General features: G+C 36.6%; 1 protein-coding gene across 5 annotated transcripts in view; it reads right to left on the reverse strand.

Moving 5' to 3' along the window:
• Positions 1-26,818, reverse strand: part of GALNT13 (polypeptide N-acetylgalactosaminyltransferase 13) — a 495,830-nt gene extending 469,012 nt beyond the window's left edge. For 4 of the 5 annotated variants that reach the window (XM_045831790.1, XM_045831799.1, XM_045831781.1 and 1 more), the window contains exon 1: positions 26,423-26,818. The gene's annotated coding sequence lies outside the window, so the exon portion shown is untranslated. The remainder of the gene's footprint in view (positions 1-26,422) is intronic. The other variant, XM_045831772.1, reaches the window with a different exon arrangement.

Raw genomic sequence — 26,818 nt, forward strand, 5'->3', positions numbered from 1 at the left:
TTGTACAAAATAAAAATTACAAAGTTTGTTGTAAAATTTAGAAAAAACTGAAAAATGAAATCATCCTTAATTTCCTAAAATAATGTATTTCATGCATAAGGGGAAACACACACAAAAAAACAAATTACTTATAAAAATTGCATTTATTCTTACATGTTTAAATTTCAATCAGCTTCCAAGTACTCTTCATTTGTTGCAATACACCTATCAAGACATTTTTTCCCCTGCTCAAATGTTTTGGAACACATGGATTTTAATGCTTTTTAGTGCTTCAGCCATTTTTTTGTTTCATCTCTTCTACATCAGCAAAACATTTCCCTTTGAGGACTTTTCATCCAGAGGAACAAAGAATTCTCTCAGGGTGAGATCAGGTGAACAGGAAGAGGGGAGCATGGGGTTCATGGTATTTTGGGTCAGAAACTGCTGAACACTCAATGCAGTGTGGGCAGGTGCACTCCTAGTGATCACCAATCATGAAATGGACAAACATGCTAAAAGAGTCTTGAAAAAAAATTCACTGAAGCTGAACACAGCCTCTCACAACAATGCCAGCCAGTACACTGTTATAGATTCGTTCCTAGAACACTCTCCTAGTGGGGGAAGCATGTACTATTAGAGGCACCTGCTCCAGACATTAATTCTGGTTTTTGGGGGGTCCCCATTGTATAACTATTCTGTGTTTATTTTCAGACTCTTATTTAAAGAGTTATACCATATGAACTATTTTATAATTAGATCCTCTTTTTTTTTCCCTGGCCATTGTGGCCTGCAGTGGGTTGGGCATCATCTGGGTCAGGGCACATGCCTGGGTTGTGGGTTCGGCTTTGGTTGTATGCATTCAAGAGGCAACCAATCGATGTTTCTCTCTTTCTCTCTCTCTTTCTCCCTCCCTTTCCCTCTTTCTAAAAATAAATACATAAAATCTTTAGATCCTCTTTTTACTTAATTGTGAGTATCTTTTTGTGGCAATATCATATTTATCATTATAATGCATAATCATTTTGTTGATTGCTATCCCATACATGCTATCATTTATAATTTTTCATATAAGTTATCAAACATCTGTACCCAAAATTAAAAAACTACAAAGGTCCTTTTCTACATCTCTTCTGCCATAGCATGATTGTTCCATTAGAACAGTGAATTGCAACCTTTATTGTCTCGTGGCACACATAAAATTACTAAAATTGTGTAGCACACCAAAAACTACACTTTTTTTGTTGACTTGACAAAAATAATTGGAATACTTTTGATTCATTCACACCAGATGTCTTTGCTGTGTTAACTGTTGTCATTTTTCATTTGACAGTCTGAGAGAAAAGAGGTCAGTGTCCCTGACTAAATAGTCAGGTACTGCATGTTTTAAGAATTCTTGTGGTACCCAAGTGTGCATCTTGCAGCACAGCACACCAGTTGAAAATCGCTGCCTCAAGATAAAATACCCAGAAGAGGAATTGCTGGAAACACAGCATGAGGCTGTTAAGACTTTGTAAACTATACTTAATTAATATAGATGCATGCAATTTCATATTTTAACAATACCACACTCAGATTATATTTTGCAATTACTATAGCCAGTAGCAGTTATGACATACATAGTATTTGGTGCCTATCTATGCCTCAGTTTGGTCCTGGCTCTTCATACTGCCATGTCTTAAATTGAGTTTTATGCATTCTTGGTATTACAAATGTTGAGTTTAATTATATTTTTAATGTCTTTGAAGAGATTACCCAACAGTTCGACATTACATTAAAAAAATTTATATGGAAAGGCAAGGAAATGGAGTAGCTTTACTAAAGTAATTATTTATTTTTGGAGGAATTAACACAATTCCTTTTTTTTTGTAGAACCTAAAGAATGAAAATACCAACAAATAGATGAAAACTTATTATAGTCTTAAAAACTTAAAACATACAAAGGGGTTGATTATTCCATGATAAATCATGTAAGTGAAGGCAGGAAACACCACAGATCCCCCTGAATAATCCAAGCAGCAGTATCAGGTCTCATTTCTAATTAATAGCAACAAAGTGTCAGATGCCTGGGTATTACCATTTTGTTGCACTAGATATATGGTTTACATTTCACTACACTAGATATTACCTTTTTCTGTTTAAGTGCCATTCTAATCAATGGTTCTCATTGATCCTCAACTTAATTCAGCCACTTTTCTTTCTTCCTATATTCCCTTTGAATTCTTGAAAATTCCTACAGAGTTAGCAACTTTCCTACTCCAGAGATTCCATATTTTATATTCTCAAATTCTGGAGATCAATACAAGTATCATTCAGTACAAATACTCAATAAACCCTTTTGGAGTTTACTAGGTCTTTCCGGGCAGGTCACTGATTCAATGACAAATAACAAGCTATGCCTCCCTTTAAACTAGACTATATTTTCTTTACTGGTTGATGAGACTATTATGTGAGACAAAAACCTAGCCTCACTGAAGAGAAAATATATGAACTCTTTTTTAATTTTATTTTTAATTTACAGCTTACATTCAACAGTATTTTGTATTAGTTTCAGGTGTGCAGCGTAGTGAAGATATATGAACTCTGGCTTCCCCTCATATTTAAGTCCTGTCATTGTGTGTCAGAGAATAAAATTAGATTAACTCACAATAATTTACTTCTCGCAAGGTCATGTTGCTTCTTATCCCCATTTGTTCTGATCTATGAGGTGTATGAAAATCTATAGCCTTTTTTATTTATTCCTCTATTTTTATATCAAAGCAAAATGATTAATGTACAACTGCTCAAGTTATCACTAGTATGTCCTCCCACCCCTATTTTCATTTGCACTTCAAGAATACTAAACTAAGTTCCTTTCACACTTTCTATTGTAAGTGGGAGTTGATAAGTCACAGAATAACTCCCATTGTGACAGGTATGACAAAGGAGAATCCCCTGAATGTTGTACACAAGTTAAATGTCCTCCTGAAGTTCATTGGATGACTTGTACCAGCACACAAGTCCATATCCGATCTACTCCATGATCCCTATGTAACATCTTGACCAAGACCCAGGTCACCCCTGCCCTTTGATTTCTGATAGAGTGTGTATACTGCAGACAGTGTCCCTGTTGTGGTGTTCCATAACTGAAAACTGTTTGATCCTGTCTCTCCTATATTCATCCCATCAGGGAGAAGTTGAGACCTGTTTCCTAACCCAAGTATGCTCCCAGTCAACTCTTTGTTCCCTTTGTTTTTTTTTTTTAGTGACTCCTTGTTTATAGCTTGCAAAGTGACTGTTTCAAACATTGACAAGCCTCTCTATATAAAGAGTTGTGAATGTGTTCTCCTTTATCAACTGCTCCTATCCACCTGAAGAAAAATGAAAAAAATTGGCTCATTCATCCTTTGAGGTGAGGTTTTGCCTAACACACTCCACCCAACCCCCAGCAAACATGTGCTGAGTATAGAATATTCTACATTCTTCAGGTCATTATTTTCTAGTCTCTGTAGAAAATTTTCCTTTTCCTTTGCATGTCCTTATCTTTTGACCTCTTCCACTTCCATGAAGCTATTCTAAGAACTAACTAAAGATAATATAGACCAAAATTCATGTTCAAAGAATTTCATCAGTGTCATATTTCATTGTAAGTCCTTAAAAGCAACTAGAGTGTCTAACAATTAGGAATCAGTTAAGTTGTGCTTTGTGCAGTTGACAGAATGCCATACAGTCACAAAAGTCATGACTCAAATGGTATTTACTTACCTGTAAAAATCTGCATTCTGGGAGAAAGGGTTTTCAGGAACTACTACTAAAGACACATGGATAAAACCAAGGGGGGAGGTAGAAGCAAGGGAGGGAGGTGGGTTTGGAGGGGATGGGGGGAAATGCAGACAACTCTAATTGAACAATAAAATAATTTAAAAAATAAAAAACCTACATTATATATTTTTTACTTTAAGATTTTTAAATTTATTTTTAGAGAAGAGAAGGGAAGGAGAAAGAGAGGGAGAGAAACATCAATGTGTGGCTGCCCTTACACACCTCCTACTAGATATCTGGCCCCCAACCCAGGCATGTGCCCTGACTGGGAATCAAACCCACAACCCTTGGGTTCACAAGCAAGCACTCAATCCACTGAGCTACACCAGCCAGGGCTATAGTTTTAAAACCATATAAATACTTTTTAAGATAATATAATGAATAAAGTAGCAATTATGCAAATAATTATAAATATATGCACATGTATTTACATATATAAAATTCAGAAAGATTGGAGGACTATACAACAAAGTGTTAATTATCTCTGAGTGATGTGAAAATATAAGCAATATTAATTTCTATTAATAGAAATTAATTTCTATTTTATACTTGTCTTAATTTTTCAAATCTTTTGCAATACATATCATGTTATAAAGTCCAAAAAGAAAAAACACTAGTTTAAAAATCCATAAAAAACAAAAGCAATACAATGCATAAATAAGAATCAAACAGCTGTAAATCAGGCAGAACTTCAACATTAAAAGAACTGGTAATGAGCACAGACAAAATTAGGGGATAATTAGGCAATAAAAATTGCCAGAAGTTAATAAAATATGATTTTTGATGTAATGTGGCTAAACCTGCCAGTTGTCACACCAGTGCCTACTCTCTCCTCCCGTAGTTGCTGAGTGCACCTTGACAGTCTTTGGCTTTTGCCTGCCATGAATGTAGCTATAACAGCTGGAACTCTAGCAGCTGTTTTGAGTGCATGAATCTTAGGCTTCAAGGATTCAAGATCCCTAGTAACATTATAAAGCCACCTTATCAGGCTTGGACCAGCAACATCAAGATTTCAAATTTTTGAGGGAAAAATAATGCAGTAATTTCTTTGGGCCACTCTGGGAATACACTGAAATCAACATCTAAGTGATATACATTATCTAAGAATATTCAGGTAAGCATAAAGAAAATGTTTCTCTGTCATGGATTTAATGATTACTTGACCAGCATATATATTACCACATATTAGGGTTCATAAGTCAAGTCATACTTAAACTGATGAAAAATTTAAAGAAGTTCAGAGGAGAAAAACATGAATAATTAACATTGAAAGAATTGGAATACATTAAAAATCACTCTAACAGAGAAATTGATAGTCCAGAAAAGAAAATATTTAGAATTTTAATTATATTTAATTATATGAAGGATCATTTTTTAAATAGATCACTTTAGTTATTTTAGAACAAAACCTAAGTTTAGATCTGGGGACTTTCAAATACAAGGCCCAATTACACATGTGTAAACATGCAATGAACTTTAGGTAGAGAATGTGTTAGTGTTTATTACGTCCTTTGGTCAATATTTGTGCATTCTTCATATGGTATGCCATTGTTCAAACTTATATTTGTATTTACTTCTTTGTACAATAAGTTATACTTGATTTAAAATGCATCCTTTACTCCACTACACCACCAAAATATATGGTGTACCAGGTTGTTCATTCAAGGATAGCCTCAGCATCTCCCATCCCACATGCTCTTCCGCATTGTGACCTAGACATTCACTGATTGAGAAACAAAGCTTTTTCTTTATTTCCTGAAATCTGAGCAGGCCCTAGGACTCATCTGATCAAGAGAATATTGTGGTAGCGATACTGTACCAGTTCCAAAGTAGACTTTAACTGGCCTAGCACCTTCTATTTCCTGACTCACAGAGCCCCCCACTGCCATGCAAGAACTGCAGGCTGCTCTGCTGAAGAGAGAGGCCACGTTGAAGAGGAATGAGGTATCAGACACAAGCCTAAAGAAACCATGCTGAACATACAGTTCATCCAGCCTTTAGATTACTCCTGCCCTAGCCGCCATGGCACCAGCATGAGCACACCAAGTGAGGATCTTCAAGCTCATCCCAGGAAACCCACAGAACTGAGAGATTAAAATAAGTTGCTATCTTAAGTCATTAATTTTCAGGATAATTTTTTGCATAGCAATAAGATAATCAGAAAAATATGACCACCCTAGAGTCTACAATGTAGAAGCACAATGCAATAATCTGGCATCTTTATTTACTTATGTATCCAAAATTATATATCTGAACATATACTGGCCAGATTGTGGATTGTTTGCATGGTAATTAACCTATTTTTGTTTCTGCCTCTACCTCTTCTATGCAAGTTATTTCCAATTAAATTATTTCCCATGGTTTTCTGGCTTGTTACTGATAAGTATACTAACACAAATGTTACACATGTGTGTACTGATATGTATACTAACACAAATGTTATGTGTGTGTACACACATATGTATTCCACAGTCTATCCAGAAAGTGTTCAGCCATGTAATATGAACAATACAGACATTTATTAAAGAAGATACAAGATACAGGAAACATTGTACATAGGACAATTACACCTCATTCCCCTTCAAAGAAGGCACCTTGGGACCTCACAAAGTTCTCCCAATCACCATCAGCTGTCCTGTCACATTTTCTTGAATCTCTTCAACAATCTAAAATCTCTCCCCTTTCCAAGGTGATTTTAGTTTTGGGAAAAGTCAGAAGTTTCAGGGCACCAAATCTGGCATGTAGAATGGCTGAGTCACCTGGGTGATTTTATATTTTGCTAAAAATCTCTTCACAAGACATGAGGCATGAGCAAGCGTGCTGTCACAATGAAGCTGCCAATCACCAGTTGCCCACAGCTGTGGCCTTCTGAATCATCTGAATAGTTTCCATAGAGACACACTCAAGCTTAATGCAAAATTTAAGCAGATTCCCTGCTCTATTTGCTCAGTCATTTTGAATTCAACAGCCACACAGTACACATGCTCACTCAATGGAGTCCTCTGCCCCCACTGACTAGTACAGTGATGTTGTCATTGTTCACACATGAACATTGGCTGCCAGGTTATATCCATGTCATGCAAACTGTTCTCATTATGTTAACAATGGCTGAAATTTTTCCTTATATATAAAAATATACATACATTTTACATACAGAGTGTACTTGGGGGCCATTCAGCCTATAATACAGAATACATAGCAGAGACCTGACTGCAGTTCCTATGTGGAAAAAACTGTCAATATAAGAAGCAGTTTACAAATCAGAAAGAATATATGCACTCTTAAGTTCATAGCAGAGTTATTTACAATAGCCAAGATCTGGAAACAGCCCAGGTGCCCATCAGTAGATTAGTTAATAAAAAGCTGTGGTACATTTAGAGTGGAATACCATGTAGCCATAAAAAACAAAATTTTACCCTTTGTGACAGCATGGATGGACCTGGAGAATATTATGCTAAGTGAAATAAGACAGAGAAAGATAAATATCCTAGGATCTCACTCATATCTGGAATCTAGTGAACAAATAAACTGATGAACAAAATATGACCAGAGGCATGGATCCATGGAAGAGACTGACTAATCTCAAAAGGAAGGGGGATAGGGTAGACTGCAAAAGATCAGCAGAGAACATATAAGCATATATGTATTGTCCATGGACACAGACCAGAATGTGGTGAAGGCAGGCAAAGTGTGGGAGGAGTGGGGGACATTTGTAATAGTGTCGACAATTTAAAAAAGCAATTTAAATTTCTTTTTTGGGTTCCCCCAAAGCACAACCAAGACCAATAACACCAATTAGAAAAGTTTCAAGAATCAAATTTCAGCTCAGCACAAGGTAACACTCTCTTATTGTGAGGAATACCAAAATACACTGTGCTTCCCTAAAAAAAGAAAAGAGCCAAAGGAAAAGTTCAAGAATTTGAATGTCCATTCTTTAGAAATGTTGAAAGAGACTTCAAACACTGGCTAGAGGTTAGAATTAAATCGTTTTTATGCACTCTCTTGAACCCAGAGTTTTGATGAATTTGTGGTATCTTTGGAATAAATAACACAAATATTCTTTTATACCCACCATATTCCAGAAAAAAATGAGTGCCACAAAGATTCATTCAATAAAGCATTATTAATTTCATAAGTCTCTATCCTACTGAATCAATACTTAACACTTTTTCAAGATGGTGATTGAATGACTCGCTATATTATGGACTTCGGTAGATCTCAGGGGAACAATAACAAATGTGATGTCTCCATTGTGAAAAAGCTTACCATTTAAAATAAGAGACAGATGAGGACACAACTAATCACAGTGATAACGTACTGTAAGTTAGCAACAGCAACATGAACAAAGAAAGGGCTATGGAAGTAGAAAAAATAGAATAAAATTCTGCCTTCAAGATTTGGGAAAATATTTTTAAAAGGGTTGTCACTTGAGCTGACTCTTGAAATGAAGAGATAGGTAATTCAGGCTGAAAAGCAATGTGAGCAAAGGGGCAGAGTCATGGACATTTATGGCATATCCACATAATGGCGAAGGAACTCGGTGAATCCTGCAAATGGCTATTGATGGGAGTAAAAGATGAGATATGAGGTTGCAAAGGACATTTGGGATAGATTTCTATGAAGTCTCTTCAATGATATGCTAAAGAGTTTAAAATTTAAACAGTAGAGCTTTCAAAGGTTTTTACAACCAAAAATTACATGCTCAGAACTATATTTGCAGAGACCCCTCTGTTGGCAATGTGGAGTATATAACAGACTACGCAATGCAGGCTAGCTTTATTTTAGAGAACTATGTGAGTGTTGAGTTTAAGTGAGACACAACCATGGCTGAGGGCAGGTAGGGTGGCAGGATCACCCCTCAAAATCCCTTTCAATCTTAAACTCTGTGACTTATGTCCCTTGTGAAGCAAAGGAGTTTCAGACAAATTCTCATAAATGACAGAGGTGGCAGGACTCTTGGGCCACTCTGGTGAAAGTCATAAAGACATTGCTATTTCAAACACTCAATGAATTTGACAAGAAGTATATAAAGTGTACAATCTTTAACTAGCTGACAATGGAATTTGAGAGGAAGAAAAATCACAAGGAAGACATTAATACAGCATAGTGGAAAGACACATTCAACTATCCTACTAGAAAAACCAGATAAAAATTTGACTGACCTAAATTCTTTCTTGCCTGCAACACTTTCCAAAGTAGCATCTACTTGCCTTGGAAGGCCCAGGGGACCTATCTGTACATGTACAATCTAATTAAGTCCATGTCGTAAGAACTTAATTGTATAGGGCATTTTGCTAGGTATAGCACAAAAAGAACTGTGTTAAACTGCCTTCTTGAATTTCATAACCTACAAAAGACAGATATGTGTGGATATGCACCTACAATTTAGGAAGATGGGTAAAAGGATTCATTAAACTACAGAAACAGGCAAAAATATACATACTTACATTGAATGCTTTATGCACATCAATAAATGGAACAACTCCCTGAAAAAGTCCATTTCAGGGGGAAAGATGGCTAAAGGACAAAAAATAAATGCCGGTGGCCAGATCTCACTCTTGAGACTTGCTGGAAGATAAAAGGAAAACTCTGTCCTATTCAGCTTTAACAGCACTGGAAGCCAGGGTCAGTGAAGCAGTCCAAGGCACAACATGCCATAGGATTGCAGGTACTTGAAGGAAGGAGGAAGAGGCCCACCAGAGCACAGCATCAATCTGGGGATAAAAGCTCCTTTTCTTTCTTTCTTTCCTTCCTTCCTTCTTTCCTTCCTTCCTTCCTTCCTTCCTACCTTCCTTCCTCCCTTTTTGTTGTTGGTGTTGGTGTTAGGCCACTCCAATAAGCATATTTGGCCTTGCAGAGTGTCAGCAAAAAGATAAAAATACATGGAATTCCTAATAAACAGAAGGTATAAACCTAGATTAAGAAAGTAAAATGTTAAAAAGTTAGAAATTGGAACACGGTGTACATTTTATCCCAGAGGCTAATACAGGGTGTGTGACATCAGAACTCTTTTAAGTTTTCTGAATGACTTGCTTGATGGCAATCAGCCAAGCATGTCGCCATATCAGAATTCTAGATACTAAAGAACCTCACGGTTCTCGAAGACCCTGCTAAGTGGTGAATGAACAACTGAAACACACATTTTCCTATAAAATATAGTCATGAATAACACACTCTAAACACATTTGTTAAAAATCACAGAGCAGAAAGAATAAAAATTCTACAAAATAACAATATGTAGTGATGTACTCATGATTCATAAACCTATAATATTGTTCATATAGAAGTTGACATTTATATTTGTTTATGGTATACAAAGCCCTTTTTTTGATGGAAAAGTGTGGCCTTATAAAACTATGTAGCTCTATTTTGCAGATGTTTTTCATCTCTGTATAAGGAAATAATCCTCAGAAGCAGAAATAAGAAAATCATCTTTTTAACAGTATGAGAACTCAGGAAAGCAGAGACTTGACAGAAAGCAAGCAGAAGTGCAAGACACTCAGAACACAGGAGTTTGCCTAGTGGATCCCCAGTTTCAGAATTGCAAAGTCACTCAGTAACTGCAGCAGGTGAACATGAACACATTGCTAAAAAACCATTTGTTAGTATGTGCCCTTTAATGAAAGTTTGGAGGTGCTTGATCTTGCATTCACATAGTGTGTTAAACTAAGCAGATCCCCAAAACACTGACCAGATTTATTAATTGATTATGTGAGCTGGATGCTTAAGCAGTAATCATTTCAAGCATCAATAAAGTATTAAAATGTGGTGACATTTTATTGGCCCTCAATTTTGTATAAGTTATTATGAGATGTAGCTAGATACACAATTAAAAGTGCATGGGTATTTAGAGAATTATAATAAAATACAGATGCACATAATACAACTTAAATGAAATCATAAAAATTTTCCATAGAAAGTACTAAACACATATATGATTAAAAAAGAGATGAAAAGAAAATAACATCATTTAAAAATTGACTAAATGTAGGAGTTTTAGGGTATGTTAGTATGGGGAGGAGTGACAAAGGTGAAAGGTTTTATAATTGGCTAAATACTCAAACTACTCAGGAATTAAACCTGACAAAAAGTTACACTGAAAATAAGGTCTTAGACAGAGAAGTTAAAAAATGTTAAACCAAAACTTAACTTTGTCCAACAAATGGTCAAAACAAACATTATAGTTAATACAACAACTAAAAGTTAAAAATAAATCTGAATTACCATAAAATAAGATCAGCAACTTATGTTTAGAATAAGGGACAAGCACAAGCTTGTAGAGGTCTATACTTAAAAATACCCAGAGAGCCCTGGCTGCTGTGGCTCAGTGGATTGAGCATCTGCCTGTGAACCAAAGGGTCGCTGATTGGATTCCCAGTCAGGGCATATGCCTGGGTTGTGGACCAGGTCCCCAGTACAGGACTTGTGAGAGGCAACTACACATTGATGTTTTGCTTCCTCTCTTTCTCCCTCCTTTCCCCACTCTCTAAAAATCTTTTTAAAAATACCAAGAGAACCCATTAAAATGAAAGCTCAACTTTAAGTTGAAGCCCTTTGGGAAACAAAAGCACAGACATGGTGGGCATCAGCCCTGCCCTAAGACAGGAAATATATATCTTTGATTTTTAGTGTTAGTCAAAAATATACATTGTAAAATCAATCATATTACTAAATCTTTCCATATCTTGGTTTTATTGAATATATTCATAATGATGGTGCATATTTTTGTGAGTTACTAATTTCCAAAGCACTTGTTATAAAAACTGTTCACAAAGTAAGTTTACAAGGTTAATTATCAGCAGACTATCGCACTATAAAATAAAGGTTGTGTAATATTTTGCCCAATAGGTGCAACAATACAAGAAAATAATCATTTGTGATTTATTGCAAATTTGGTTGAAAATGGTTAACCTCGTGTATAGTTTACAAACATAGCAAGAGTTATTACTTAATTTTAAATATTTCTCAGGTAGAAATTCCTTATGAGGTTAATAAAACTTTTCTGTTTAATCATTTTTAAACTATATTAAGTGGCATACAACCTCAGGATGAGAGTCAACAGAAATATTTATCACATGAAAGCCTGGGACCCAACATTATTTTAGGCAGCACTAGAAAATCATTTGAATCACTCTAGAAAAAGTAGTAAGAGGTTATTGAAATAATTTTATTACTTGTAATATGAAAAGAATTTTTAAACAGATACAAAACATATATACTATTTAGTAACCTGTAAAACCACTTCTCATGTAATAATCTCTCGTACAACATAAGTAAGACCTTCATCATTTTTTAAATAACTATTCTATATTACTGAACATGCTTTTGGAGTTGAGAAAGTTGTAGGTTACATTAAATAATCGTACAGTTCAGTAGTTTTCAAATGATTAAAAAATAAATCAAAAACAGCTAGACATATCACTAGATTCCCACCAGCGGTTTATTAATTTATGTATAGTTATCATTTGTACAAATCATTGTGAAGGAACTGACAAACTATCAATGTTCAAAACAACATATTTTCTTCATATGGTATAAAAAAAAGAGAATTGATGTTTAAATATTTCTAAGTGAGAAATCAATTATAATTTGTTGTTGTAAATTATATATTTGTCTAAATTTAAAATAAAGCAGTAGATTTTCAATTAAACATTTATAAAAATCATTAAAAACAACTAGACATCATACTAAAAATAAAGTCTGCATCTCTAAACAAAAATAATAATGTTTCACCTTTGCCATGCAGGAAATAAGGCTAAAATGGCAACATGTTTTAAACTTTTTACTATTTTTCATATTCACACACATAAAAAAGCACTCAACTTCCCACCTAAGAACTAGCCAAGAAAAAAATAACAGTCTAAGCTGATCAAAAAATTAAGGGGAAAATGGAGGATGACTTCATTTAACCAAGAACATCTCACAAAAATCAAGTGACGTTGGAATTTTCCAAATAACATTGAAGGGAATAGAAGAAGCTTACCACTTTCTGCAAAGTGGTATTTTAGTGTTAAGCATTATGTAATATTTGTACATTATGACATAATACTTATGCTATATACCCTTCCCTTCGCACATTTACCTTTTCTTCTGTCTTATATAGAAATTCTAAATATTTCACTAACACAGTTTTATGGTCTGTTTTGCTTGGCTTCAATCCGCCTTTGACTCCTATTTATTTACTATCTCCTGGGACCTGATTTTGCAGTTATTCCTTACAATAACTCTTCCAGGTTTGAGAATTTTATTTTAAAATTCAGTTAAGCAGGCCAAATTTACTAGGCACTGTCAAACTAAATGCCAGTAGAGGACCCTGGGAGAGGAGATGTGCTAATAACAGCTAGCATGTTAAGCATTTGCTAAGTGCCAAGCACAATAATCAGTACATTACATTCACTGTCACCTCAACCCTCAAGACAAGCCATTAAAGTAGTTACAATTATTAGTGGGATGAAAATAAGTATCTAGCTCTTAGTATTGTGAGAATTCAATGAACTAATATTATCTAAAGCACTTAAAAGAGACCCTTGTGCCCAATTAGAGACCTGGGTTGTATTAGTGTTAGCTATTATTATTATTACTACTCCCATTTTAAAGATGAGGCAACTAAATTCCATAGAGGCTATGTAACTGTGCTTTGTTCTTCTGCTAGTAACTAGATGAGTCAGGATTTCTGAACTGCATTTAGGCTGGCACCACATTCTTAAAATTGTGTCTTTACCACAACCATGTTTCTTTGCCTCCTCCAAATTCAGTCCCTGCATTTTTCCTTATCTTAGAATCAAGGGGTAGCTCATACACTAAAAGTTCTAATTAACTGCCAAAAACTTCACCTTAAAAGGAAATTTAATGGACCTTCATTCATCAAAACAAGTGAGACAATAGGACACAGCAGCCTTTGCTGCCCTGGAGCCACCATCCAAACACCAGATCACTCAGAAAATGGTAAAAAGAAATGACCCAGGAGATTGTCATCACAACCTGTCAACAGAAACCAGATAGCCACAGCTTTAGAGAATACCTTACTGTGAATTTTCTAATTTCAGAATCACTTATTATTCCGTATCATAAAAATATTAGATTTTAACACATCAATTGAAAGGAATTTCCCTTCTCAATTTTCCACAACAGCTTTGTGCTGCACGCATCTCAGGCTATGGGGAGAGACTGGGAAACCTCCTCATTCCTCTTTCTCTCTCCCTCTCTCCTACCAATTTCTTTTGGTTTGCTGAATTGTTGAGAGGTGCTAAAGCATACACACACACAAACACACCACACAAAACTCTTCCAACAACCAGCAGGTTAGTAATTTCTTCTAGGACCCATCTGTTTTCTCATATACATTAGAAGTAGCTAACAAACATTTTTAAAGCAACTATTTCTGATTAGCTACAAAATTAAAAAGTGTTAGCCCAAACAATAAGAAGTAATGAGAACTTCAAGAGCAGCTGCCAGTCTAAGATGACAATATCTTCGCATCTGTCTAATGTTGAAGTGGCCATCATTCATCTATCAATTCTTCTATGGATCTGCAGGCACATCAGGTAATCAAAGTAACTGGTATAATTTAACAACACAGAGCACTATAAAATCTACCATCTCTATCTGGAAACCACTACAAAATATTGTTTAAAACTAGTTTAACATTTAAAATTTATTGTTTACTATGTTCAGGAAAACAGGTGGAATGCCGATAGGAGTTTTTAAAAAAACCACTTGGTAATGCTTTTAAAAATGATTTTAAAAATAAGACCTTGAGCAATTTAAAAATTCTATCAAAACAATTCTATTTGAGAAGTTATTATAGATTAATAAAACTAAAGATGCAAGATTCTAATGTGAGTGGCCAATTCAGTTAGAAGCAAGATCAAGAGAAAAACTTAAAAGAGAACAAAGACCATTGTTAAAAAGGTAATTAACACCTTGACTTGAATAAAGAGATTGGGCAAGTAGGATATGGTATGATTTCACTTATCTGTAGACTCTAAAAACAAAGACAAAAATGAAAATTAAACAAAACAGAAACAAACTTACAGAGAACAAACTGACAGTTCCCTACAAGGTTCTCATTTTGTTACTGGTTTTCTTTTATCTCAGTCTCCCTTTTTCTTATTGCAGACTTTTGTTCATTTTTTTTTCTCAAATTAAGTTTTGAATGTTTGGCAATCCTAGGTTGCTGTTTTATATTTAAGAATAAAGGACTAGAAAATGCTGTGCCCTTTGTACTTATGTGGGTCCCCTTGATCTGAAAACATTGCTTTAGCGTAAGCAGGAGCCAAACATTAGTCTTAAAGGCTCTAAGTTCCAAAATGAAAGAGACTTTATTCTATGGTTTGAAGATGCACCTTTAGTTGCCCTTGTTGTCCCCCAGCAGTGCAGGTAATTTCATTAGTGTGTGTAAGAAGGACAGTGTGAAGGGCAATAATGAGAAATAACTTGCAATAGGGATATTTACATAAAAGTAGAATTGGTAAACAGAAGGCTGGTAATTCCAGTGATACACCTTGATTCAATTTTTTGTTTCAGCTCCAGTGTCTCACTTCTGACTTCTATTTTTCTTGGCATTATTGAGCCTCAAGCCTTTGGGAGCTTGTTAATGGCAAAGTGGATTCCCCCTCAACTTTAGGCTATTCTCCCATATCTTAGACAATTTCCTCTGCCTGGCTTCACTCCATACAGTTTTTGTAGCAGCTTGATATCTTTTTGACCCCTTATTGTAATGCTTAAGTTAATAAGTATTCAGGGGGAATTTAGATAAAGATATGTCTCAATCCTTCCTCTTAAAATGGATACTCATCTGTTTAAAAGCAATTCCACTGACCTAGTAAAGGTACCCTTAAAATGCCTAAAGTGAATAAAATCCAAAAACAAACCAAATTATTACTGTGTTGCCTATGACCATAGTCTTAGGGCAATAACACTGTTCAGAGTGATAGAAAAGAGGCTCTTTATTGAAATAAATGCAAACTGTACATATGTACAAAACATAAGGTACACAGGGTAGGGTAAAAGTGGTATTATTGTTTCTTATTTCTGAATGCTTAATAGTCTGTCCTTTTGTAGGGAATGAGACAACTGATTAACATTTTCAAAAAAAAATTTATTAAAATTCAAAAGTATTTAATGAGATAGCTGCAAATATACAGTGAAGGTTATTTTCCTTACAAAAGGAATGGAAATGATGCATACATGTTATCCCACTTAAATTCGAATTTTGTATAGATAATAAGAATTTGTTTCCTGTAGAAGCAAAATGGGCTCATTGTTGTCTGTTACAGCAAATGAAGTGTCTCATAACTGGCAATTCAATGTGTTAATTCAACTGCACCATCCAATTACCTACGATTCATCTCAACTTAGTTCACAATAATAAAACTCTTTAAAAATCTATGACAAAATGTTTGCTCTAGGTTTACCAAATAGGGAAAATAGTATCCTGAAATCAGGGAACGGAAGCCACAGAAAATAATTTATAAGAATTATTCATCATAATCTATCAATAGTGCCACAGTGAATTTTTTACATGAACTCAAAAGTCTAGCGTTAATAATGAAACACATATTGGATGTTTTATAAGAAAGGCATGACCAAAGAATGTGAGAACTGCCTAGCAACTGAAACTGGCATACCCTCAAATGCACAGCTCCATTCCCTTGGAGCCATGGTCCTGCCAACTGCCAACTGACCACGGGGCCCAGGCACACAAGTCTAAAAGGAGACAAAGGTAATGAGATGCGAATTTAGCATCCCCAGCCTCCTGTTAAATGACCCAAATGCAAGAGCTAGAGCATCTGCCTTTTACCTATCCAGAGATTAATGATGAATTAAACGGAAGCTCTTTTCTATCTTTATTTTTTTACAGAATCAAGACAACTAATAGAGTGTCCAGTTTTGCTACATGATGATTTATTAAGCCACAGAAGATAGACAGTTTAAAATAGTTATCACCATGAAGACGAAAGAAAGGAAGGGAGGTGCAAGGGGGATACAGGAGAAGAAAAAGAGTGTAAGGAAATTATAAACACAGTTTTACTTATTACAAAATGTGGAAGTACACTGAAAATCCATAGGATATGAATAACATCTCAGTGACAAACAGGGGGGAAGACTATTTTCTAATATTTTTCCAGACAAATGACATACAGTTCCATTTGAGCCTGAACTATCAAAGGAATCAAAGAAATATGAGCCTTAAAGATTTAGAAAAAGAGGTAGAATTTGCTGTGAGAAAAACAAAAAAGACTCTATTGTTTTGAAACTAGGTTAGACTAGAATCCCATGAACCCTCACTTGATTATAGAATCTGAAAACAGAATTGTTTTTAAGTGCAGGTTTTTATTTAAGGAAAAAAAAAGACAGGTAGAGTAACTCATTACCAGGACAGGAGTACATCATTCAAATAATCTACATAATTCAATCAAATTATTAGTCTAAAATAATATTTATATTTTTAAAAACTTAATAATAGTCTAATTAAAACACTGTCTTAGTGCCTTAAAAATATTAAGTAACAGAAAGTTGCTTAAAATCAACCAAAGTCCATGCCTAAGGAGAAAATGCACCTCATCAAAGATGGATACATCAGTTCTTACAGATTACCAGTGATTACAAAACAGCATAGAGATTCCATCATATAATAAGCTTACAAAAAACATAATTGAGAAAAACACAAAAATTTCTATGGGATTTTCCCAATACTTTTCTTAAATATGAGTATTTTCTATTGTAATATAAGGAATTTATTAGCAATACTACAAAAAAGAAGATATTTCTTATTAGGTTAGTTACAGATGTGGATTTTAGTTATAAAGTCTATATGTAGTAATATTATTTAGTTATGGATTTTATTTTTTTCTTCCTGTCTGCATCACTCTATATTAATTCCTTATGGGGTTTTTTGTTTGTTTGTTTTCTTTGGGGCAGGGCAGGGTCTGCATGTAAGTAGACACCACAATCTAGTTGAAGAATACCACTGATTTTTCCATGTTTTCTGTCCCAAACTTTATAATTAACTTTCTTTCTTAATTTGGTGCCATTACTTCTAAAAAGGAAACTTTTTTTCAATTCTAAAAGTCTAAATTGGTCAGGTATTCTTTCCTCATCTTTATTGTTTTTATTTTTTAATATTATTATACAACCATTAAATTTCATATTAAGACATAATGACATGGGGAAATGTTCACAATATAAGTGAGAAAAGGAAATATGAAACCATATTGTCTCAGATTTCTAAACAAACATATACTTAGAGCTATTTGAATATTGTGCTTTGAACACTCTTGGTTTTAGTGTACTTTTTTTATTAAATACTTTAGAGTTTTATTACTGTTCAAGTACAGTTTTCTGCCTTTTCCCCCACCCCTCCTCAACACCCAACCCTCCCCACCTCCCTCCCCTATTTCCAACCCCCGTTGTTTTTGTCCATGTGTCCTTTATAGTTGTTCCTGTTAACCTTTCCCCCTCCCCCCACACCCCGTTATCCCTTCCCTTCTCCCCTCTGGTTACTGTCAGTTTGTTCTTAACAACAATGTCTTTGGTTATATTTTGCTTGCTTGTTTGTTTTGTTGATTAGGTTCCATTTAAAGGTGAGATCATATGGTTTTTGTCTTTCACCACTAGGCTTATTTCACTTAGCACAATGCTTCTCCAGTTCCATCCCTGCTGTTGCAAAGGGTAGGAGTTCCTTCTTTCTTTCTGCTACATAGTATTCCATTGTGTAACTGTACCATAGTTTTCTGATCTATTCATTTACTGATGGGCATTTAGGTTGCTTCCAGCACTTGGCTATTGTGAATTGTGCTGCTATGAATATTGGGGTGCATAGGTTCTTAAGATATAATCCTAGCAGTGGAACTGCTGAGTCAAAAGGCAGCTCCATGTTTAGGTTTCTGAGGAAATTCTGTACTGTTTTCCATGGTGGTTGCACTTGTCTGCAATCCCACCAACAGTGGACTAGGGTTCCCTTTTCTCCACATCCTCTCCAACACTTGTTTGTTGCTTTTTTTATGATGGCCATTCTCACTGGTGTGAAGTGGTATCTCATTGTGGTTGTAATTTGCATCTCTCTGATGGCTAGCAATATTGAGCATCTCTTCATGTGTCTCTGAACTCTCTATATGTTCTCCTTGGAGAAGTGTCTGTTCAAGTCCTTTGCCCATTTTTTAATTGGGTTGCTTGTCTTCTTAGAGTAGAGTCCTGTGAGTTTTTTATATATTTTGGAGATCAAACTCTTGTCTGAGGTATCATTGGCAAATATGTTTCCCATACAGTTGGTTCTCTTTTCATTTTAATGCTGTTTTCTTTAGCCAAGCAGAAGCTTTTTGTTTTGATGAGATCCCATTTGTTTATTTTTTACTTTATGTCCCCTGCTCTAGGGGACATATCAGTGAAAATACTGCTGCATAGAATATCTGAGATTTTCCTGCCTACGTTCTCCTAAAGGACTTTTATGTCTTTCTTCACCTTTAAAGGAATAACTTACTCAAATAGAAAACAAGACATAGAAATTGAAATTCCTTTTTTAATTCTTCTATTTTAAGCTTCTTCACCTAAAGCAAGTAGTTTTATTAATCATTTCATCAAAATACCATAGACTTTGCCCTGCTACTTATCAGTTTACTCTGGACAACTTAACCTTTCTGTGTCTCAATCTCCTCATCTATAAAGTGGAGGTACTAATAAAATCTACTTGTGGAAGTTATTATAATGAAATGAATCTGTATCTGTAAAGCCTTTAAATGGTGTCCAGAAAACAGTAACATTTGCATTAGTTAAATAAATAAAATTAATAAGTGAACCTGAAAAATTAAGTACTAAAAGTAGATCAGTTGCTTGTGAAATGTTTACAAAGTCATATCCTATGGACCCATCTCAGGTAAATGAGACTGTATGAATGGGACCTGACAACCTATATTAAAACAAACAAAAACCTCTTTAAGTAAATTCAATAAACAGACTGGTTTGTCAGCCATGACACTCAACAATATCTTAGGTCATTTAGCTACATCTCCCCCACCCCACCCTCGCTCTTTTCCTCTTCAATGGCCACAAAAGCCATTAACCAAAGCAATCTGGGATTAAACAGCATCAGTCAGTTTTACAAAAGCAGTTAGAAGTTTAGCTTTAGAATTTTCTTTCTTACCTAAAAACAAAATTGCTTTGTCTTCAGCAAAACAAAGAAGTGAAAAAGGAATGCCTGATCCCTAAAGATTGAGACCACCAGTTGGGAGAAAGACAGAAGAGTATGTTGACAGGTGCACCTTGTTTTTGCCCAACACTCATTCCTTGTGTCAGGACACAGATTGGTACCATCTTAGTGATGGTGATTGATCCTGAACTACCAGGAAGGAACAAATCACCTCCAATCCTCTAATCCTTTCAACAAACACTGAAGCAGTCAAATGAGGCTTGAGCAATTGCTAACATCTTTTCTAGATCCAAATTTCTTGCCCTGAATTGCAACTAGAAAGAGAATGCAATAGCTACAGGGGTTAGGTCTCATTAAGTCATGAATATGTTGATCATATTGGCCTGTGCTGTGTGGGTGCATCAATAGGCAATATATTATAGTTGTTTAGGATAACAAGGATTCCCAATTACAGTTTACAGAATGCAATGAAATAAATTACCAATTCCATGATGAAATTTTCATCCATACTTGTTAAATCAGAGAAATAATACAAGATAAAAAAATGCACAGGAAGCTACATTTTTTAAGAACTATATTTTGAGATTCAGTTCTGCCATTTTAGTTGGTGCTAAAAAGACCAGTCTTTTACAAAATAGTGGTGATATTGGTAGACTTTGTAAATCATTCTTACTGTGCAAAAGAAAATGTTCACCTTGAGGTTGGCACTCACTTTTAAAAAAAAAATGTATTAGTCAGTAAAAATGTCAGACTGAGAACTGTAAAAGCACTGGTTTTGCCAACAGAAAGAACGGATGCGATCCCTGCCCTACTACACATTATCTGTGTGATTGTGAGCAAGGGAGTCCTCACCGATACAATGGGGATAGTGACAGTACTGACCACGTATGTGGTGATGAGGATAAAATGAAGTAAGACATGTCAGATGTTTATGTACTCACAGCACAATTACAAAGTAAGTATCCTATAAATTTTAATCATCTTATCAACATAACTAAATTAACCATTTTAATACCCTTAAAAATAAATTTAAATATCTATACCTTCACATATATGTTTCCAAGTATTGTGGCCCATTTTTCTTTCACTAGATTAATAATGGTATTGCACTGAGCTCTTGATAGTCATATAAATCTCATCCTCTCCATCTAAAACTAATTATATAATAAAAAAAACTCCAGAGGAAATTAAGTCAGTTATTTTGTTTCTGGTCTAAAGGAAGACAATCCTTCCCATATGTCAAAATCCATTTTTTAACAACAAAAAAAGGTGCTGTGCTTAGAGCGTGAAGGCAATTAATATTAGACAAGAAACTAAGTTGACATTCATTCCTATCTCTGAGGTGTAATTTGGGTAATTTTGAACATATGTGCTGTGCTTTAAATTATTCTTTCTATTTACAGTGGCTACTCAGCTCATGTATTATGTTCACCAAAGTACCAACCAGCAGTTTAATCACACTCTTCCCTATAATGTTCTACAAGAGTTTAATAAGACTTAAATGACAATTCAATGTAGTTCAATGTATCAAACAGATTCCTAATTAATTCCATGTCATGTTAAAACTCTGCTATGATTTATCCTGGACAGTGTCTGTATATCTTTACAGTAAGTACTTCTAAAAAAATACAAAAGAAGTCTCAATATTTAATGTAGAAAGTCTTTTTAATTTTCTCACATAACAGAAAATGCTCATATGATCACAAATATGTTCATATCTATGATGGAATAGTCACTCTATTCCCTACATCCTTCTGAAGTTACATTGGGAGGATTAACCATTAATAAGAAACAACTTTTAAAAACTGATATTTTGCAACTTGCTATAATTCTACTGAACACGTTGGATGATTATTGTAGGGTAAACATCAACAGAGAACTGATAGTTGATGAGGGCTATAATAATGTGGACATTTGACTGAAGTTGGGCCCTTAGAGAAAAGACATGTCTCCCTAACTTAACTCACATTTTAAATGTTAGGTCTCAGCCAGTTTTTAATACTCTGTAGTAATACTTTTTTAAAAATAAGAATTCAGCTTAAATAAATAGATGTTGAGACATACTAAGAAAATAAAATTGTAAACTTCATAGCTAAAAATGAATTTTATCTAATGCCTTTACGTGGAGCATTAGGACATATATCAATTACACAAATGTCTTTAGCTACCTTTATTTCTTGGTAATCAAGCTAAAACCTATTAAATTTTTTACTATGAATATACTACATTGAAAACATACACATAGGTTTGAATCTGAGTCAAGGAGAAATAAGTATGAAATGAATAAAATCTGTTTGATTTATATTTTGCTCCCAAAGATAATTTCTTATAATGCTCCAAGTGAATGACCAACTACAACTGAATTAATGCATCCATTTACACAAATTTCTTTGCATTCTCTAAGTATTAAACTTAACAATGAAAAGCTCAACTCTTCAAAAGCACGTATGCCTGTAATTAAATAGCAGAAGTCTAATCTGTTAAAATGATAAATGGTTTATCAAAGCAGACAGTGTCAGATCTGTAAGTGATTTATGTATTCAAACATATACTTAATGTATATGTGTGTGGAGGGCAGTGATGTTAAGAAATGTTTTCTAATAGATTGTCAGAGTCAATATGAGCACACATACTTAATTCTTAATTTTCTATTTGACATGTACTTATTCTGATTACAAGAGCAAAATGAAGGATTTAGAACAAAAGTCCAGTTAAAATTTTTAACAGCTAGGCCATTAGTTAATATGGTCACTCATACTTCAAAGTAGTGATCCTGTAAGATCTTATTAATTTAAGACATCTCTATGTCCTGGCTACTGATAGTGACACAAATCCAAGAAGGTAATGTATCAAAATCAGCCAAAACTGGTTGTTTATTGCTAGAGGTGCCAGTTGAGAATATGATGTCTAGTAAGGCAAATTAGTTAAAGAACAAAACTGTAAAAAACGATTTCTTTTCTTAAAGCACAAAGGTTTACTACATACATGGAATGTTGTTATTTATTTAACATATTGGAACTGTACTAATTCTTTACACTCAGTCATGTCCCTTATTTTTCTTGTTCAGAAACACCATATTCTCTTCATTTGCCAAACCAGAGAGAACAAAAATACTCATTTGCTTGTTCTGTCACCCTCTTCCTAAAATGATGAAGTTTGAAAAAGCTGCACAACACTATTAGGTGGTAATATTCCTATTACAATTACCACTTCTAAACAACAAGCTGGCAAAATGGAAACATTATATTTCACTCTGACATAACTGTTTAACCTGAAACTAATGCATATTAAGTCAAAAAGTTAAATGCATCTCAATATTCTTAGTGGTACAAAATCAGAACACATCTCAACCAATATCAGAATTTCACCTTTATGTCTGCAATTTTTAAATACAAAAAATTAAGTAGCATATCAAGTGATTTATAATAATTTTAAAAGCAAAATAGCTGTTCAACATGATCTTAAACAATACACATAGCAAATCCCTAAATGTATTTTTTAAAATATTTTATTTATTTATTTTTAGAGACGGGAAGGGAGGAAAAAAGATAGGGAGAGAAATATTGATGTGCAAGAGAATTATCAATGTGTGAGAGAAACACCAATTGGTTGCCTCTTGTATGCCCCCAGCTGGGGACCTGGCCTGAATTCTAGGCATGTGACCTGACCGGGAATTGAACCGACAATCTCTCAGTTTACTGGTTGATGCCCAACCCACTGAGTCACCCCAGTCAGGGCAAATCCCCAACTGTTTTAAGAGGGAAGTACCAAGTACTCAGAAAAGTAGTATTACAGCCCATGGATTACTACTAGATCATTATATCAAGAGGCACTACTTTTCCAAGTACTATGGCAAATTCTTATATACATGTAGTATCACACCACTCAAATATATTCAAAGCGGTAAGGAAACCTATAAATTATTTAAGGTAACTGATTCAGTTTGCAGATCAATTTATATCCCCAAAATATTTTAAGCTGATACATCTCTTCTTTAACAGAGAACTTTTACTTGTTAAAAATCACACAAAACTATGCTTCCACAAATGATGTCATGTCCTCATTTACTTTTAGGTGGGAAGGTTGAGAAGTGCCACCATCAGAGCCTCTAAACTCATTTCTTCCATTCTGCAATGATTGTTAAAGAGTATCATCCAAGTTAAAAACTTGCAGAGATTGCAAATTCAAGCCATGACTGAGCTGAAAAGACACAGAAAACACATGTTGCAATATCCTTTCTACTAGTCCTCTATTCCCATTCATAAAAGACTAAATGGAATAAGGGAAAAAAAAAGGAGGCAGAATTCAACTTCTTGTATGTAGGCTCATAAGCATAGCTGGGTGACTTCAAAGCCTATAATTAGCTGCATGCTAATCAATCAACAAGTTTTTATTAAGCATTTACTAGTTTTCCCACACTGAGCTAAGGTCTCCATATCTGAGACACATCCCTTCCCATTCTGGATTCTAGGACCTAGAACTAATGTACACCAGCAATGCTACAAGTACTTCCTTTGGAAAAGCTTTCTTTTCTCCCTCCTCAAACCTAATCTGAGACACCCAGAGCCTTGTAAGCTCTAGAATGGCATGAGTATCACAGAAATGATAAATTAAAAGCATTTATTTAAATGAGCAGGAGTAGACAGTAACATTCTCAGTGAAGCTGAAGCTGGGCAGGGGCATAAGAAAAAGATGGAAAATCCTGGTTTGTAGCAAACAGTGTGGAGAAATGAACTTATGTTCAAAGCCAGCCTTCCCCTATGAACATTCTCCAAATCTATACATCTCTGAAGTGACTCTAACAGGATTTCAATATTAAGGTCCTAATGCTGCAGGAGAGGAGGAGTTTTTGGAGATCAGGGAAAAGGAAAGATTTGTAATTCTATGAAAATGTCAAGATGAGCAGAGAAAAGGATGGGCAAAAAGGCAAGGAGAATGATCTGGGAAGGTGAGTGGTCCAAAGTCAGTCATCAATAGGTTGACCTTACTTTTCAATATTCTCAAACCAGCAGGTTTCTTTAACACTAGAGGGCACAAATGCAAACACACACACACACACACACACACACACACACACACGAGGTGGCAGCAACCTTGAGCAAAGGCAGCCTTCACACAAAGCCAAAGATTTGAGGCCCTAAAGGAAACAAAATGTCGAGGGGGCAGCCAAGTGTTTTTACCCTGCAAGTAAAATCTCTGTCCTGTTTCTCGGAGGAGTGACCACGAGCTCTCCCAAGCAAACCGCTCAAGGACTGAGTGCAATGGCAGTTTAAGCAGGCAGTCCCCAAATGCTCTGCTCCTCTGCTAGTAACACCTTTGCCTCACGAAAGCTCCCACCCTTTCGAGATTATTTTCCCCTTGGATCTCTGAGCTTCTGGGTTTGTCTGCCCACTGTCTCTTCCCCCGTGGTTGCCTGTAAAGGCTGGAGATGTAGGCTCGGGGTAAGGGAAAGGGCGCCCGCAGCTTTCGCTGTCCAAACTAGCAACCTCCGTGCGCTCGGGTTGGCAGCAGCGCAGAGCCCTCGAACCCCGAGAGGAAAGGCTGGTCCTTGAGCTCGACTTCGCAGCCCAGACAAGGGCTGGCTGCTTCAACCCCCGCATCCCCTCTAGATTCCAGCAGGGAGGTCTCTGTACCTGAAGCTGCCCAGAAGGTGGGCCAGGGTGTGTTCCCCCGGCCAGGGCGCCTCCTCGGGATTTGGGAGCTGGTGTTCGGGAGGACGAGTCAGGGCAAATGAGAACGGGAGATGAAATACGAAGCGAAAGGCAAAAACGGAGAAAATACGACAAGACTGGGAAACAAGCTGAAGCGATAGAATAACAGGGACACAGAGACATCCCAAGAAAGACAAGGAGAAAGAGAATAAAAGAGAAACAGGGAAACCTGGAGGTTGGGGAAGCCAGACCCAGGAAGAAACCGAGTCAGAGACAGAGAGACAGACTGAGAGAATGAAAGGCAGAGGGGCATTCAAAGAGACAGGCAAAGGGAGGCAGAAAGAGAGCAAGGCAGCCGTCGAGGAAGACACCCGAGATCTAGAACCTCCCCGGTTGCCGGGCAGTGTTAAAAAGCATTTGTGCATCGCAGCTCCCGGTCGCCCGCAGCTCTTTGGAAAAAGTTGCCGGGGTGGAAAGGCCGAACTGCCCTGCGCCAAGCGTCACCAGGACACGGAGGGGTCCTATGCCCCCACCCCCCTGATCAGCGGGGTAACTGAGAAAGCGGGGTAGAGGGCGGACAGCGGCACAAAGTTCCGCGTCTCGTGCCTCGCGGTCCACCGCCGCACCTGCAGCGGCGGGGGACCGTGCTCGGGGAGCTCGGAGAGCTCTCGGCCAGTTCGGCCGGTCCGCCCGCGCCCCTGCCCCGGGACCGGTACAGGGTGCTGGACTCTGCTCCCTGCCACTCGCTGCAGGACTTTGCGGCGCCCACCCGGGCACTCTGGCGGCCCAGGGGTGACTCGCCCCAGACAATTACAAGGAAGAGAAGGGGAGCAAGAGAGACGAAGACCTGCTATCGTGGCCAAGGATCCCGCGAAGAGGGAACGGCGGTCCACGCACGTAATTCAGCCTCCAACCCAGCCAGGCGGGCGCTGGCCAGCCTCGCCGAGTGCCGGGCGCGCAGAGCCTGAGCTCACCTGGAGCCCGGGCTGGCCCGCGAGCGCCGCGAACAGCCCGGCTCCCGCCTGCGCCACTCTCTTCACACTTCCCCGCGAGCAGAGCGAGCCGGCTCCGGCCTCGGCCAGCCCCAGAGAGGCGCCCTCATAGCGCAGCGGCGGGCTCGAGGACTCCGTGAGCGCAGCGTGAGCTGGAGCCGAGGCCGAGGAGGCGCAGGAAACCGATCGAGGGCTCCTAGCACCTTGTCACCTCGGCAGAGCCGCCGCCGCCGCCACCGCCCGGTCACTTC

The sequence above is a fragment of the Phyllostomus hastatus genome, unplaced genomic scaffold, assembly GCF_019186645.2.
Source record: "Phyllostomus hastatus isolate PE091 unplaced genomic scaffold, TTU_PhHast_1.1 phas_contig_1, whole genome shotgun sequence".
Classification (NCBI taxonomy): domain Eukaryota; kingdom Metazoa; phylum Chordata; class Mammalia; order Chiroptera; family Phyllostomidae; genus Phyllostomus; species Phyllostomus hastatus.